Genomic DNA, 18,184 nt, shown 5'->3' with positions numbered 1-18,184 from the left:
TTTTAATTGTTTTTACAAATGTGACAAGTTGAGATTTTTTTTGTTTCCAGCTCTAGTTTGTTCTACTTTAATTACATTTTCTATAGGGATATTTATGAGAACTGGATTTCAACCATTTTGTCCAGCCTGGTCTGTGATTCACCAGCTGACTATACTACTGTTACTAATAATCATTTCTGATATTTGACATTTGTATTACGCCTCTGTTTGTTCTTCAACTGACCACAAGGGGGCGACATGAGGCAGTGAGAGCAGAAACTAACATTTAAAGCAGCTTTTGTTCATGACTGAGGCAGCTGACAGTGCTATAGACCAAATCAGATTTCTGTCTTGTATGGAACTCAAATTTATTTTTTCAAAGATACTATGAGAACTAATATATATATTTATATTTTAAATGTTAAATCTGATGGATTACATTGTATCTACACCTATGTGTCAAAAAAAACAACCATCAAAAGAGATCACAAGATTTTTAAGATGTCACAATTTTACACACTGACACTTGTGTTCAAGGGATGAGTAGGTGCAAAACTACATGATGTCGTGTATTGATGTTGATTCTCTCTGATTCTAACATCACTGTGTGAAATATGAAACAGACCTGACTTTCATCTATTTTAGAATATTTAAGTCCTCCATCTAGATGAGACATGGATGCAGACAGAGTGCAGATTAAGTAATTCAGTAGAAAGGGGAGAAGAGGCTGCAGACTGCTGCTCAAAGTGATGCCAGGTCAGATGTTAATAATTCGCTTAAATGTCTTTCAGCAGCTTCCAGGGACGTAATCCCTTCTATTTTTGGAAAAAGCAGACGTCCCTCCCTCTGACTGATTCATGTGCACTAGAGTGTTATGAGGAAAAGTAAAATGTCAGCTTAATGATTGCTACCCACACGCTAAACATGGCCTGTAACTCAGCCTGACAGATTGCACTTTAGGAATATAAGAACATATGTGTTGAACTCTGTCGTAGGAAAATCAAACCTTTTTCAGAAATCTATACAGCAAATGTACACATCTAAATTTGTAAATGATGCAGATATCCTTCAGGAATAACACAACTTGGAGTGTGTGCGTGTGTGTGTGTGTATGTGCATACGCGTCTGTGCGTGTGGGCAGTAATGTGTGCTTTCACAGACCTGAAAGTAAGACAGCAAAATTGCATCATCACTGCCTAGAGTGGTGTGCAGGTATGTGTTTGCGTGTGGGTGTGAGAGTGTGCCTGGTCAATATGTAAGCTGCTCTTCCGGTCCCCTCGACCAGCAAGGAGTGAGTGATTGAGTAGAGTAACAACAGATATGAGCGAGACAACAATACACACTGTACTCTGTGGCCCTTAGTTTGCGTGCGCGCGCGTGTGTGTGTGTGTGTGTGTGAGAGAGAAAGACTGAGAGAGAGAGAGAGATAGAGAGAGAGAGACTACAAAGATAAACAGTAAAACAGCTCAAACTGAAATGAGAATTTACTATGGAATTTTAAACAGGAAAACAACAAACTTAAATGTATTAAATCCTTTACTCAGAACTCAGACGACCTTAGCCAGTCAGACTGGTACCATGTGTTCTAAAACAATACTCTCATCATTTGGTTACTGATTATAGTATCAGATAATACAGAAGACTCCAGTTGTATTTTAACCCAAAGCTGAGGGTCAAGTACTCCAGACGGGCTGGATCTGACCTGTGGCTCCTTTCCTGCATGTCATTCCCCACTCTCACTCTCTGAGTTCTGACTCCTTTCTCTAAAATAAAAGGCATAAAAAGCCCAAAATAGACCTTTAAAATGTTTTTTTAGGCCCTTTCCTAGTGTTTTTCATTCTGACTGGTGGCCATGATAACAATGTTGATAAGGCAAGAGGAGTGAGGCTCCTGCAGCTTTGCAAAAACTACAATTCAATAGAAAGTAGCTCAAGTTAAGATCTGCTTCCAGGTCAATGTCTTCATGAGATGACGATAAGCATCATCATGACACAATGCAAAGCTGTCAATCATCTGAGATTTTGTAATACTGGTTTTAAAAGTAGCTTTTAAAAGTATTCTTATGGATAAAGTTTGCACTTAGTTAGCTTCATCAGGATATTTACTTCTTAACATTATTATTAAGCATAACATTTAATCACATATTGCCCTCCGCTTTATCAGTGTAAAGCTGAGACTGGGCTGACAATCAGTTTTATTGTTGTAGATCTGCGAAGCTGTTTGTGATGGCCACATAGTGGATGACTTCCAGAAGGAGAAAGCAGAGGCTAGCCAGATTATTTTGCCTATAGAGGAATGCAACGACCAATTTGTGGGCGCTGCATCTAAGCGTCCACTTCTGACTTCCGCCTGAAACAGCAGCAGTGATAGTTGGAATCAAAACGTCAGAGAGCTGCTGATGAAGGGACCTTATTATGTGGATGATACATTTTTAGACATTGTTTACAACCTGTTCACACAATGGAGAAATATTGAAAAACTTCACATACTTTTGCCACATATTGTGTGATGAAGTGCTCAACCGTACATTTACAGTTGTACAGTAAGATGCTAGTTAGTTCGTACAAACCTGATCGTGCTCGTAGTGTATCAATTTATTGGCCACCACTAAAATTCCCTTTAAAGACACAACTTGAATAAACCACTAAATAATCATGTTAGATGTGTTCAGCTTGGTCCCTTTGTACAAAAAGACTGCTAAATGAAAATAGAATTGTAGCATAATGTGGTTGGTACAGGTGGAGAAGCTAGCGACAGGTAGCAATAGACCCGAGATAACTGGTTAGCAACAAATAGTTGACAGACAACAGCGTGGGGATTTCCATGCGGCACTTTAATACTTAATATCAACCACACAATGCCAGGTCTCTACGACGGGTATTCACTAATCATGAACTGTGAAATGAAGACATAACCAACACCAGCTCATCACTGAGGTCGACCGTCCTCTCATGGTCTAACTAACACACATGCAAGATGGCTGTCAGAGTTACAACCTTCTTTATCACAACTCAAAACACAACAGAGGCTCCACCTTGTGGCGCTATTTGGTACTACAATGATATTCTGACAGTTACCTTTTATATGTTGAAGATAAACTGCACCCCCCCCCCCCCCCTCCCTCCCCACCGGATTGTTGATGGACGGTCTGCCTCCCCCCACCCCCTTGCTCCCTATCCCTCTTCCTGCATCTTATCCCATCTCTCCCCCTATCCCTTTCCAACCCCGGCGCAGTCTAGGCCTGTGAAGGCTGTTTCGTCATGAGCCGGGGATCCGGCCAAAGATTTCTGCCTTTTAATAAGACAGTTTTTTCTAACCACTGTAACTTTTGCTGCTTTGCTAAAGTGCTCATGATGGATAGGCCGGATCTTTGTAACATAGCAATAAGTAAGGTCTTTTACCTGCTTTTTGTAACATAATAATGAGTAAGGTCTTTTTACCTGCTCTTTTGTAATGTTAACAGACAAAGAGTAAGGTATTTTACCTGCTTTTTGTAAAGTGTCTCGAGATAACACTTGTTATGAGTTGACGCTATACAAATAAATTGAATTGAATTGAATTGAATTATTGTTTGATTGTGCAATACTGCAATTACTCATCATCCCTCTAAATGTTTAATTCAGATAAAAAAAAGGAGGGCTTGAATTCTAAACTGTGGGATTTCTAGTTCTCTAAGCCGTGGCTGTGAGCTGCTGGTGTCACTAGGTGATCCATTACAAGGTCACTTATTCAGGAAACCTGACGCGTTAACAACCCGCCTAACATACAATACACCCGGAAGCACCCAGACAGCATGGCAGTCCTCAGGGGGGCTGGTAATGAGATACCTGTGTATGTGTGTGTGTAGGGACAGGAGAAAGAGAAAGATTATTGACCAACAAAAAAACAGGTAAGAGTGAGAGGAGAGGAAAGCTAGAGAAGTAGAGAAAACGACAGTAAGGTGTGTGACAAGTGGTCTGCAGGTAGATTGATTGAAGAGTCAGCAGAAAGGAGCACAGTGGGTGTGGATTGACAGCCGGATGTAAGTTCAGGGTTAAAATAACACTGTCCTCTCTCTCACACCCACACACACACACACTTTGACTCCCAGAGGCTCCCTTTCCTCCGAGTTCTCCTCTGTCAGTCTGGGCCCCCGCGGCCCTCCAAGCATTCAGAGACACTCTCCACAAAAAGCACACTCGTGCTGCTATTCTGGGAGCTTTGCTTCCGCTCCCCAACTTCCTTTTTAGTCTCTTTCCCTCCATCCTCGTACTTTCTCTGTCCACCTTTCCACTGAGGAGCATTTTTTCTATCTCCATTCTGCTAAACAAGTTATTTAATGTAGTTTTCTCTGGATTGTTCATTCTAGGAGCATCACTGGCTCTAAAGGAAGAAATAGGCTACTCTTTCCAATCCTCCTTCAATACTTGGTATCCTTGACAAGTGCAGAAAAATAAAAAAAAAGGTGAAAAAAAAAAAAAAAATAAAAAAAAAATATATATATATATATATAAAACCAATCATATGCATCCACGTCTATATTAGTGCCAGAAAACCCCACTCTGCTTCTCCAGAACAGCTGGTGAAACATCAATCCTCTTAACTAGTCTTAGCAGTTGACTTGATTTCAAAGAACTACTGTAAATGGTGGGTGGATAAAGCCTGTCAGATAAGTAAACCTTAAAGGGCTGATTATCTTGATCAAATAATTAAAAGTCAACACAAAGAGCACCACATTATAAAACACTGTGTTACCTTCACTTTCATTCTGTCAAGCTAGAGCTTTATATTTCTTAATTGTCCTGACAGGAATAATTAATAGTAACTGCTAAATAAAATATTAGAGGAATTATTTCTGGAATTTAGTATTGTCGAAACATTAAATTATATAAAATTGAGTACACATGTAAAGTACATTTACCTTAAAGGTCACATATTACACCCCCTTTCAACAAGTTTCAAAAAGTCTCAGAGCTCCCAAAATCACGTCTTTAAAGTTTCTTGCCTATAAACCCCTCTATTTCAGCCCTGCTCAGAACAGGCTGTTTCTGTGTCTGTAGCTTTAAATGTAAGTGGGCTGTGTCTGACCACGCCCCTCTCTAGAGCTTGATTGGCGTGGGCTTTCTCGCAACATGCCCGTTTACCCAATTGTTTACGGTGAGAAGGCAGATTCAGAGGGCAGAACAAACACCTAGCTGTGGGAGTGTCACCCACCTGGGGGAGGGGTTACTGCCCTTTGTGATGTCACAAAGGGAAAATCTCTGAAAAGCCTGTTTGAGCATACATTCTTCTGAAAAGTGGAACAGACAAAAGATGGAGAGGATGGACTTTTCTAATAATTGGGGGTCTGTTGTCAGGCTAGGAACACATAAGTTTTAGAAAACCATGTACTTTAATCTGTGTTCCTACACGGGCCGCAAAGTGGAAGCACACCTCAGTGTGGAGGAAGGCTGCGGCCACTGGTATGGGACACAGCTTTTAGTTAGTAACTTGTTAAAAAGTTCAAACATAAACTCTGCAGATTACTAGTTCCTCGAGCCCTGTCGGTTTGAACAGTTGCATATAACCGGGATGGAGTTCTTTTTAGAGACTTACTCTTAAGTTTGTTTTCATTTTCAGTGATGATCCCACTCCAACAGCACTGCGGCGCAAAAGGGGAGGGGGAGACGCGTCTGTGTGGGAGCATAACCTGCAGCATGATAGAATGAAGACCCTCCCTCCCAATTCCCACAATGATGGACAAAGAGACGTTGACAAGACAAGAGTAGTGGGTCATCGTTGTTCAGCGGATATCGGGTACGTCGCAGGCAACACGTCCGACTTATTAAAGCACTTGAAAAGGCACCATGCGAACGTAAACATCACTGCAACTAGGAAAAAACAGACAGCCTTTTCCTAGTAATTCTGAACGGGCCAAAGCCATAACAAATGCCATTGAAGTTCTTATATTGACAGAGGGAAATATTAATAGTTCTGCGATTAAACTATACTGTCCCAGATGTGATTAGGCTATATTAATTAATTTAATTCTAAAATGCTTTATTTCATATCTTTTATTTATTGGAGACTCTTTTGGTTGAAGGATGCAGCATAAGTTTATTTTATGTTTTTTGTTTTTTTTTACAATGTTTAATTTAAAATGTTATTAAAAAGTAACCTGAGCAGGTGTACAAGTCTAAATGTCATGATTTGGTCTTATTTAGTTTTGTATTTCAGTGTTTAGTGTTTCTTTATGTTCTAGTGCGTTTTGTTCATTCTTGAGTTCTGTGTGTCTTTAGTGTTTCATGATTTTGTTTTGTAGTTGTCCTCAGTGTTTCTTGTATTGTATTCCTGCCTCTGTGTGTTTTCCCTCCATGTTGTTTGCCCTGATTGTCTTCACCTGTGTCTTGTTAGTCTCACCTGTGTCTGATTACCCTATGTCTATTTAGTCTCTGTGTTTCTCCCCCTCTGTGTCAGTGCATTGTTGTTTGTCAGTGCGTAGGTTGTATGTCGTAGGTAGAGTGTAGTTTGTTTGTCTCTGTCAGTATTTCCAGTTTTTCCTCGTGGTTCCTTGTTTTTCCCCTTTGGTGTTTTTGTTACACATTTTTGAATCAGTGAGTTTTGTTTGCCTTTGGCTTTTTGTTAAAATAAATTCTTTTTTGTTAATTCTGCATCTGGGTCCTCCTCTTAGTTTTCTCGATCCGTAACACTGAACTGTCGATGCTGCACTTAGCCCAATGTGTAAAAGGGAAATTCTAAATGTTCCTAATAAAGAAAAAAAAGTGTTGCATCAGGTCCCTTTACTGTACCAAACCGAAGCTTCAAAACTGAGAACCGTACTGAACAGAAATTTTTGTGTACCGTTACACCCCTAATAATATATGACCTTTAAAATCATAGAAGTACAGAACTTCCATCACTGAGCTTCACATTTATAACAAGTGTGATTGTTTTAACGTTAGTGCATACTTCCGTCAGACATCCTGTCTGGCAAAGAACGGAAGTCTTGCTTCACTGCACCAGTTTTAAAGAGACTTGTGTACAGACATAAATTTTGATGATCTTCTGCACACACCGAAACAGCCAGACTGTTCACAGCATTTGCTTATTGAGTTGTTTCGCAAAACAAACAGCCCATCCACTCACACAAAGGCATGTTGGCTCATTGCCTACATTCATGGGCAAAGATACGATACACACAGAGTTAGCGCCAATGACTTCCCCTCCTTCAAAGCTTTTAAACACTAAACTAGAATATTATTTGTCTTTGCACTGAGGCTTTCAGACACCTGTTTAGGATTGTCTGGCTGGCAAGCATCCTGTGTGTAGGCCTGTTTGTGCCTCAAGAATAGAGGGGTGTCTGTTAATGCAAGTGTGACTCTCACTTCCTACTCTACCTCATGATCACAGAATTGCAATTCAGTGACTGTTTCCCGAGGTAGAAAATAAATAAATGTGGGATGTGACAAACCTCTTTTGGATACACAAACACAAGCCAGATCAAACAGGAAACTTCCAACCACATCCATCTTCTGTTTTTCAATGTTTATCTGTTAAGATGTAATAAGAAACTTGCAAGTTGTGTTGATTTGTTCAAGGTTTCTTTATCCTGATACAGCAAAGCTCTTTTAACCTCACACAAACACACATGAGAAAAAAACCAACAGCATAAACCAAGATGACATCACCCTCTGGATTGGCTGCGCTGCATTTCAGAGGTGAATAGTTCCCATTCAGACATGAAGTGAGCTGGTGTGGAAACCTCCCCACTCTGAGGAGAGCACACTCACTGTTTGGCATGATCTCATGTCTGCATAGTTTGCACACCGAGACAGAAAAGCAAACAGAGAGCAGGGCAGATAATAATTTATCTTACCTGCAATAGTTCACTCCACAGGAGCCTGCTTTCCTTTCCTGGTCTGGGTCCAGCGTCTGCTCTGACACCGTAGATAGTCCTCTCAGGTTGATGACAGGAAGTCAACCATGTGGAGACGAGGCCCCCAGTCCATTGAGGTGAGATGTTGTCCGGCTACAAGTCCATGGCACTGCAAGGCTGGCACACCTTCACATGGTTTCATCCTCATCCATTTGTCAACACAATGCCAGGAGTGTGTAACAGGACTTGCCTTCAAAATAAATGTAAAAAAAAAGGGGGGGGGGGGGGGGATGTCACTATGTCGTAATATGGTCTTAATATTTTTCTTTTCATTCATTCAGAATGTCAGTCAGGTAACCACCTTAACACACACTTTGTTTCGCTTTCTCTGAGTCACTGAAACGGAGCACCCATGGGTCTTTGTTCACCCACAGAGAGATCTAATATTGCGATGAGAGGATGAGTCAGGGAGCCAAGATCCTGAAGGGGTTGACAGGGTTTCAACAGAAAAGGAGAACAGTGTACTGGAGGATATATTGCAGACATTCAGAATTAAAACGCTAAGGACTGATTATAAGCGCACTTTGATTTATGGAAACAGGACTACAGTCAGAGTTTGAACTCTTCTGAAAAACATACACTTCTAAGAATAAAGGTGGCCAATTAAGCTATTTAACCCTTTTTCTAACACTCACAGTATTGTTTCAGGATTGATTTTAAGGTTTTACTTCTTACTTTTAAAACACTTCATAGTCTGGCCCCAGAATATATATCTGAACTGCTGTCCTCTTGCCAGGCAGTGTGCAGCCTGAGATCCTCAGGCAGGAACCTCATCACTGTTCCCACCTCAAACTAAAAACCAAAGGAGACCAAAAGTTTGCTGTTTGGGCTCCTTGGCTGTTGAATGACCTGCATGAGGATGTCAGACTAGCTACTGGACTTTGTAACATTACTTTTGACGAGTGCTTTAAATTAATAAACATTATTATTAATTTATTATTAATATTATAGAGATTCATGTACCAGTTCATTACTGTTCAACAACAAATGAAATTCAGTTTGTTTCAGAATAATACAAATACGATTATACAGTGTCAGGCAACACTTTATTGTAATTTAACATCCACTAGATTGTCCTTTTATTTTAGAGAAAATGAAAGCAGACTTTCAGCAGCAATTATCCTCCCACTCTCATTTTACACGTGACCAAAATAGATTGTCAACAACACCTGAAAATAGTTCATAAGCATTTGTTAAAAAACATTAAAACCCCAAATTAAAGAAAATAGAACTTGTTTGACTCTTCAAAGCATAGCCTAGCTGCTGAATCAATAACCCACTGTATATGTAGGCTACAACCGGAAGATGTGAATTTACTTGACATTGTTCCAAACCAGGTCTGGGGGCTGTGGTAGGAATGCCTGAGGGGCCCTGCGCAGGAGAGGGCAGTATGAATGAATCAATGCAATTCACCCGGACAGAAGAGGACACAGTCCACCCACCACCTAGTAAAGTAGCTGACTGGAGCCTACAGTGTCAGAGGAGAAGCTCACAACAAGGAGGAACACCGAGCTATTCTTCCTCCCTGCATACTCTCCACAAATGTCTCCTTTGTCTGTAAGAAAGAGGAAAAAAAGACTACGTATGTAGCTGTGCATGGTGTAACACCAGCAGGCAGGACATCAGTCCCTAGAAGCTCGTAGACCTGAACTATTAACAAACACACACTCTCAACGGAGTGAATATGGGATGTCATTAATTTATTGACACGTGCACTATTCATGCATTTATAGCTCAGGCTAAAACAGTAAGCTGCACTTTTTCTATTGACAACAATCTGAAACATGCCAGAGGGCGACATCACACGACCCCAGCAGTTTTTACAGTTTTGTTACACAACTGTGACAGTGGGCAGGGCTGGGAGAAGGTACTTTATAGCTGCAGCCCCCACCCAGGCACAGAAAGACAGACAACACCACCCAGTCTCTAGAGAGTGTAAGAAAGGCCAGAAATAAACTGCCCAAACACAGTTCACGAAGCACAGAGGCCACTTCATACTGAGTGCCACTCACAGCAGTGTGCAATACAGGGAGATGTGGTTAAGAGTCAATCATCTGGCTTACACATTGGGCAAGCCCTCCAGCCTTTTTTAAAGAACAATAACTTGAGGTTGATGTCCAAAATGTAAAATGTCCTGTTCCTCAAAAGGTGTACACACTATATAGATATAATGACCACTCTAAAAATGTTCGTGATAAGCAGTAAGCATTAAATGCTAAATTTCATCCAGGTATCTGTCAAATAATCAACATGCCCAAAACAAGCCACGGGTCGGACTGCATGTGATCCGCAGATCAGGAGTTCAGGAATGCTTGTATAACAATCACTGGAATAGTATCAATGTGTACATGATGAAGAAAATTGAGTAATATTATACATATCTTGTTGATATGTTTAGGCTGAGCTGAAATATGATCAGATCCGTGTACTGGTATGAAATAAACTGACTCCATTATATATTATACCAAAGTTATTTAGTCAAGTGGGGCCTCTGAACAATGTGCGCCACACAACACATAGACAATGAATGGGTTTCAACGCTGTCTCCACTGCATCAGCTAAATTGTATAGCTGAGTGGATGTTACATATCCAAACATGAAATATTTCAAACATTGGCATATGGAAAAGCCTTCAAAGTCATGAGCAAAAGAAGGTGAGTCATCCCAACTAAGCTCCTGTCTACAGAGATCTTCTAGATCAGAGCCAACGACAGGAGCCAGGCTAAAACAGAAATGTAATTTCATTGAATATGGTGAGGGTCCCATTTCTGGAAAAGGTCTACCTTTGACTGTCATCTTGGACTTAAACATGACAAAACAGATTTGGAGACAGCATGTTGATGTGCACATAAGTACAGTTGAGTGCCCCATTGCTACTGTTCTGCTGAACAGAGGTGAACAGTGAATGCACTGTGGTGATAACTGGATGATACAGAGGCTGTGCCAGTATGGATTTTTCTCTTTAAGCAGAAAAAAAGCACTAAATCTCCACTGGCTGATGGTTTGCGATCTGAGTGAGACTCAATATTTGTACATAAAGCTCTTCATCCTGTCTGCTAGAACTTTCTCTTTGAAACAAGCTAATAATTAAACAGGATCTGTCGGGCTGCATAGAAAGCCTGCCTCTCCTGTAGTTTCCATTGCACAGTCACTGCTGATTCATGCAATCCACTGTCAACAGAAAAGTCTTTCATTCACTCGACTCGCCCCCACTGATGAAGTCAACATCACACAACTGACCAAAAGAAATGTGTTTTGAATTGCATCATCTTTAAAAAGGACCACTTGAACACAGACTGGTCTTTCTCTTAGCCTGTAAAGTATCTGAAACTAGTTTCCTGAACATTTATATAAAAAAACAACTTGTATTCCAACAACGTGTCAGGGACTTAAACTATCATAACAATGAAGTTAACTCTGAATAAATTGAGTAATAGCATGATCATCTTGTTTTGTAGATTTTTCTATGGCTGCTGAAGGATCATATTCCCATGATCAGGCTGTCACGGTGGTACATAAGAGATGGGGTAATTAAGGCCAGGGCAGCTATTTTTCCTCCCGAGGACAATGGAAAGCAATGGAAGTCGAGACACTATTTAGAGGTTGGGGGAGTGAAACACAATATTCATACAGTAAGGAGACAGAATGAAATCCAGAACTTCTTCTATTGTACCCTCACACACATGCAGTCACCTCATCTATAGTTGGTGTATCATAGTGACCAGACAAGGAGAATGAATCTCAAATGTAACACCATCGATACGCTTTAACACAAAGGTGTCCAATATGCTGTCGAGATTTTTCTTTGTATATCACTCAAAGTTTAACCTTGATGAACAACAAACACATTTTTCTTGCTGTGAAGAACCTTAATGAACAGACCAAAACTAGATTCTTAATCTTTAATCCAATATCAGTTTTCAAACTTCGGTAGCATGAATAACATTCCAACTATATCAATACCGCGGCAACAAAAGCACAAGTCCAAGGCAACCAATACTGGCTCATTTCTTCTTTTCTTTTTTAATTCCCATAAACTGAAGGCAAACATCTGGTCTAAACTAAGAAAGTGCTCTCTTTCTATCCCGTCAGCAAGTTTTTAAAGCTCCTGTATTTTTTGATACTATCCATCAATAAAACGATGCTTTAACTTGTATATGTAACACATTGTATCAAAGATGTTAAATGTCTTGTCTCCATTCTCCTTTAAACAGCCAAACCCTGTTGGTGTCAATAACAGCTTTTGATATTTAAACTAACAGGACTCAAATAGGGAAACTGCAGATTCATGGGGATTGGATGTTTATAGACGCAGAGAGATAACTCAAGTTTCTGCCTTAGGATCGTGAAATGTAATAAAAATAGAGACATTATAAGATGGAAACACATTATGTAGTATGACTGTATCATGTCAGCAGGAAAACAATGTGACTTTGTGATGTTTTAATGGTTTAATGGTTTGGTAAAGCCAAACAAGCAGTATGGAAAACAAGTAGCTAAATGTGGTATGACGTCCTCGTGTGATAACAATGTTTTGGTCCCAAACTTCCTCACACAGCTTCAGGTCATCATATTATATATTTGATTATTCTGCTCATTAAGATTCAAAACAGTCAAATTGATGGGAACCCGGGATGCAACTATCTGATCCCTGGCTATCATACTTTATTACAGACTTGGACAAGGAGCATAAATCTGTTTAAGTATAATAAACAGCTCTGATTGCTCTGAGTCATCAAGTGTTTGCAAGCATTTTGGCCATGCAGGAAAGTGGTGCAACACTCCCACAGAAATGACACCCATTTGGAAATTGGCACTCCCCAGATTTATTGCTAAGTGCTAACTGGGAAACAGGCCAGTAATGACAGAGAGTTTCCTTTCAATCAATCTCACATCTTCAAGTCCATTTAATAATCGCTCTCAGAGCAGCAATAATAGTTTTCCTATCAACATCTTTGTGTTTGATTGTTTTAAAGACCATATTAAATCATTCTGATCATCACTCCATTGGCTGTCATGAGGAAGACGCACATTGGCACATGACTTAAGCATCCATGGCAGAGCACAGGGCTGGTTGCTTTCAAAGAATTATTCTTCTAGTTCTACTTTGTATCTTAAACTTTGGACTTAAACTTTTAAAAAACAAACAATAAAGTAAACTTAGTGTTGGCTTTGTCCAGAAGGCTAAATCTGGTCCTCTTCCAAAACATTTTGCACAACAAATCTGGTCTGCAAGAATTAAAATCACTTCCATATGAAGTCTAGAAATCTGTGACAACAGATAAATATTTAGAAGATGTAAATGCCACTTCAAATAAGCTTCTTTTCTTCCATATCCACTGAAAAACATTGGTTTTGTTAAACAGAATTTGACTAGCATTTATAAACTGGCTTTATTCATTTCAAAAGAATAATATTTTCCAAAACAGAAGCCGGTGTCTTGACTGTAAATGTACTAGCTTACTAGTAAAAAATCAATATCCTATCAAATCCATATAATCTGTATCAGTCACAGAATCCTGGCCTGGCTGTCCTTGCATCTTTAGTGAGGAGAGCATGACTGCCTCTGTGTCAGTAAATGTGTTTAACTGCATTTATGTCTTATGACTGTCAGCCTCATCCCACTAGTTAAGTGAATAATGGAACATCCTGCAAGTAATGAAAGCACAGCTGGAGTCTGACTTTAGTGTAAAAATGGAAATAGATTAGATTGCTATATGAAACAATATGACCGAGAGGAAAATAAACAATTGATGAACTGACTTGAAGGGTACACTGCCCTACAAAGGCAAAAGACCTCAAGTCGCCAGAGTGTAGAACTGAGAAAAATGACTTTAAAGTCTTTTTGTTGTCCAGCCAAATGAGTTGCAGGCAGAATATTGGAAATGTGGCAATTCTTTGTCTTTTTAATCAGGTTATTAATGTACATACAAATCTTGAGCTTAAATATGACCTTTGACCCTTATTTGGAAGTTAAGGTACTCTGCCGTTGCATTGCCTGTACAATAATAAGGGGTCATGCCAAGGCAAAAGGCATTAACTTCCATTTGTTAGCTCCCTTGGTTGCTGATCAATATATGATAATAATGATAACATATACATGAAATCTAGTGATCATGGCACAATTAAGTGCTTGATGACAGATATTAAAACAAAGGCATAACACCTTAACTCCACTGCAGTAAAACAGTAACTTCACTTTGATCCGCAGCAAAACAAAGGCAGAAGACCCTTATGAGTGAAGTTACTGCACTCTGCCTTGGTTTCTCGAGGGCTATTGGAAGTTAAGGCAAATACAACCTACTATTTTCTCAAAAGAACAGCACAATTGACTCAAGATATTTGTCCACATGATAAAGCACATCTGTAATGTTCCAAAAATGACAAAAACTCATTTTCAAAAAAATTGAAGTTACTGCCTTTTGCCTTTGTGGGGGCAGTACGGAGAGAGAAAGAACATTTTGGAGGTCAATATTTAAAAAAAAAAAAAAATCTGCACAATACAAAGTTTTTCTGACCACCAAAACATCACCACACAGGAAGGTGGGAGAAGGTAGCTCACCCACATTATGGGTGGTTTTGGTTCTAAAGAAACGTGTGCTTGAACAGAGTTATTGTTCAGCACTTTATCACAGTCAGGCGGTGTATTGATGTTAGCACTCCCACTATAAACATACGACCAACAGTGTACAATACTCACACTGGATAATACGACTGAAAATACTGGAAAATTTGGAGTCAATGAAGCTAATTCCCTCTGATGCTATGGGACAGAAAGAAGGCACAAACCACAGCAAGACAAAATAAATATGGGGCTCCTCATAGCATCGTCATTCGCCGCATGTATAGAGGCTAAACTCCGCAGATGTTGGGTGTCGAATCATATCTCAGCCCTTTGCTGCATGTCATCCCCCCCACTGTCTCCTCACAACATATATCCTGTCTCTCTTCAGCTGTCCTATCCAAAAAAGGCTAAAATGGCCCAAAAACTGTAACTTCAAAAAACAACCCAAATTGTTGACATCTATTGCAGCAGCAAGCTTAACCAGCAGTAGTAGCCCCTGTTTGAGGAATGGGACAAACACATCACATCCATTTTGTCATCATTTACGCATACAAAGTGGACATACTTATTGTGGCTATGATGGAAAATGGGAGACATCATGGGATATTTCCCTGAGAACAGGACAGTAGCATTAACAAAGGGAGATGTCCCCCCCCCACTAATCTCCACTTGACTGCATCAAAATGATGTTGGCCATTATGAGCAGGTAATACATCCCCAAGGCAGTACACATGCTGAATGACAGAGCATTGCTTGATAAAGTTGCAAATGTTTATTTTTATATATGTATCGCAATAAATTCAGATTTTTGCCAAGGGTCCATCAGAAGGCTTACATCACGATAACGATGATATTGTGATTAATTGTGCATCCTTAATACTTATCTCAAACACACATGTGGTGTTCAGAAACATCTGAACAGACGGCTGAACGACAGTGACCTGAACTTTGACCTGTCAGAAGACAGTGGGTCAATCTGCTTCTTGAGTTAAAGATTGGCAACAATTAAAGTTAATTGCACCAATAAAAAAATCAGTTATGAGTATATGGCTTACATAATGCTAGGCATAAAACTGTGAGCATTACTCATACATCTACAGATAATGATGGCTATTACTGCAGGTTTGTAGTGTGTGTGTGTTTGTGATAATAAGACAGGTGAGTGTGTGGGTGAGGAGGTTGGGTTTTTTCATTGAACGTACCATGAAGAAATAAAAACTGACAGTGACCAGTGAGTGAGTGAGTCAGTGAGTGAGTCAGTGTGTGTGTGAGAAGGAGGAAGAAAGCCTTATTTTGCTACCTTCAGGCCGTGTATCTGACACCAGGTGTGTCAGGTGTTTGTGAGTTAATGTCAGAGATAATGAACAAGTGGGAACAAGAAAAGCCTACGCAGCATATATTTCTAAAGTATAACACTTATTTTCCGAGCAGGTATTTTAGTCATCCTGGGTGATGTGATTTATTTTATGTGAAAATGTCAACGATGCAGATTCACAATGGTTGCATTCTTATAACGTACAACTACACTGAGGTTAAAGCACATGGATCAACAGATGCCCACTCATCCTTCACTATACTGATCCCCAAATATTCAAGTTTCTGTGTGATAAGTATCCTGCTGAGCTAATTGTCAGACTTCTGTTCTGATGATTTCATTTTAATCCTATATTTGTTTTGACTTACTGTAGGGGTGACACAATTCGCAAAATCCTCTGTTCAATGTGACTTTCCATTCTAGAGGAGAACAGTATCTTTTCTTGGACTATGGAGTCTTCATTGCAACCGATCATTGGTCTGATTTCCTGACAACTGTGAGAAAAACATTTTCAAATTGTTCTCATAGGACGTGGTGGTTTAAAGTGTGACATACACTGTATTCTTTATTTTAGTGCAGGAAAATGTGGTGAAATAGTTACAGCTATTTTAGGATAAGATAAGTCATCTTTATTGTTTACAACAGTAAAATCTGTCATCAGCATTCAGGCAGCATAAAAGCATAAAACAGACAGTAAAAACCCAATTAACTACATTAAATACATCTCTAACAACATTAGTGCAAACCGAGGTAAATGGCTTGTTGTACTTTTTTTCATGATTTATAATCTTGCCAGCTTTATTAGACCAGAGGAACTATATCAGAGATTTTACAGTCTGGTCCAATTACCCTTTTTTGTGTTGGTGGAGCAAGGAGAAGGACATATTAAGCATCCTAAAATGCCACTGGGATGGACATTTCTCGAGATTTTTTCAGAGTAGGTAGAACCGATGTACGATAAATGGTTTAGACATACGTTTATTCTGATTGGATAGCAACCGCAACCTTTTTCCCTCTGGATTTTCAGTATCTATTGTCTGTGTCTTTGCTTTTTAATCTGGAAGCAATCAAATGAAAACAGATTAGACTGAACATTTGTATGACTGACAATCTGAAATATAACAACGTAATGAAATCTAAATATTTAAGCCTCCCAGCCTGAGAAACATGACTGCTGTGGGAATATATGGTTTATTATCCAAATCATGGACATTGTAAAATGTTGTGGGTATTACTCTGCACTAAAGGGTGGGCACATCCTTCAGAAGTGAGATCACTTCATTTGTGAAATTAGCTAAGGGTCATGACCCCACAGATGATTTATGTAACAAAAACTTTAAATATACAGTATGTGCATGCAACCCTTCGCCTATAAGCAACACATTCAATTTACAATCAAACAAACGTATGAAACAGTTGAAATAGTTCACTTTTACAAGAAACAAAGTCCGGTACAGTCCGGTTAATTCATTTCCCTGGTGTCCTCAGTGCAGGTCAAACGAGGTGAAACTCGGTAGATGTCTTTCACTTGTGCTGCATTTTGTTAAGCTCTGGGCTGTGACAAGAACATTTTTTGTCATAAATCTGGAACGTCACAAGTGATGAAATATAAGCAGACTTTTTATATTTTTTGGATAGCAGTCAGTGAGAAATCCCAGTCTTTAACCCACATGAATCTAAAACTTGGTCTTAATAGGGTCATATGATTAATTCATATAATGCATGTATAAGGCTCATTCTGTTCTGGTTTTATCAATTATTAAAAATGAATGCTTCACAAATGTAAAATACAGAGTAAGGTAAAATGCAGAAACTTACTTTTTCTCTAAACTCATTTCTAAAATTCAGCTGAGACAAAGAAATCTTTGGGAATGGGAAAGAAAATTCAGGCCAAACTTTAAATTTGTTCTAAAACAGCGCCTGGTTTGTACGTCTCACACCATTGGCTGTTGTTGGTACAACATAAAACTAACGAGGAACCTGATAGGACAGTTCAACATGTCACTTTGGTGTTAATGAGTATACAAACACCTCTTTAATTTTCTTTACATCTTGCAGAAACTATTGATATTTTCCTCATCCTCTGTATTTTGTGTAAGATGAAATTTGTATGGTTTATGACACGAAGATAAGCTGCACTTAGAATTGTATTTGATATTTACATCATAAAACTTACAGCAAAAAGCGTTGACTTAGCCTACAGTATACGCTTATATTATGTCTCTTTCATGATAGTTGCTGAACGACAAAAAGAACACTTTTTAAACAGAGAAAAAGACGTTTTACATAAAACAAAAACGCATTCATAAGGTTATGAATGAGCATGTACAATAATAATAGCAAGAGAGACATGCTTGCACTTAATATATTTTCGAAACTAATTAACTTAAGTCAAAACTCCTGCGCAGTTTAATCTTGTAATGTAAAATCA

General features: G+C 39.2%; 1 protein-coding gene across 1 annotated transcript in view; it reads right to left on the bottom strand.

Moving 5' to 3' along the window:
* Positions 1–18,184, bottom strand: part of tnk2b (tyrosine kinase, non-receptor, 2b) — a 61,103-nt gene that overhangs the window by 42,278 nt on the left and 641 nt on the right. The window contains exon 2 of the mRNA XM_020652392.3: positions 7,814–8,063. The gene's annotated coding sequence lies outside the window, so the exon portion shown is untranslated. The remainder of the gene's footprint in view (positions 1–7,813; positions 8,064–18,184) is intronic.

The sequence above is a fragment of the Labrus bergylta genome, chromosome 4 (genome assembly GCF_963930695.1).
Source record: "Labrus bergylta chromosome 4, fLabBer1.1, whole genome shotgun sequence".
Taxonomy (NCBI): domain Eukaryota; kingdom Metazoa; phylum Chordata; class Actinopteri; order Labriformes; family Labridae; genus Labrus; species Labrus bergylta.
This window is presented reverse-complemented; position numbering and strand designations above follow the sequence as displayed.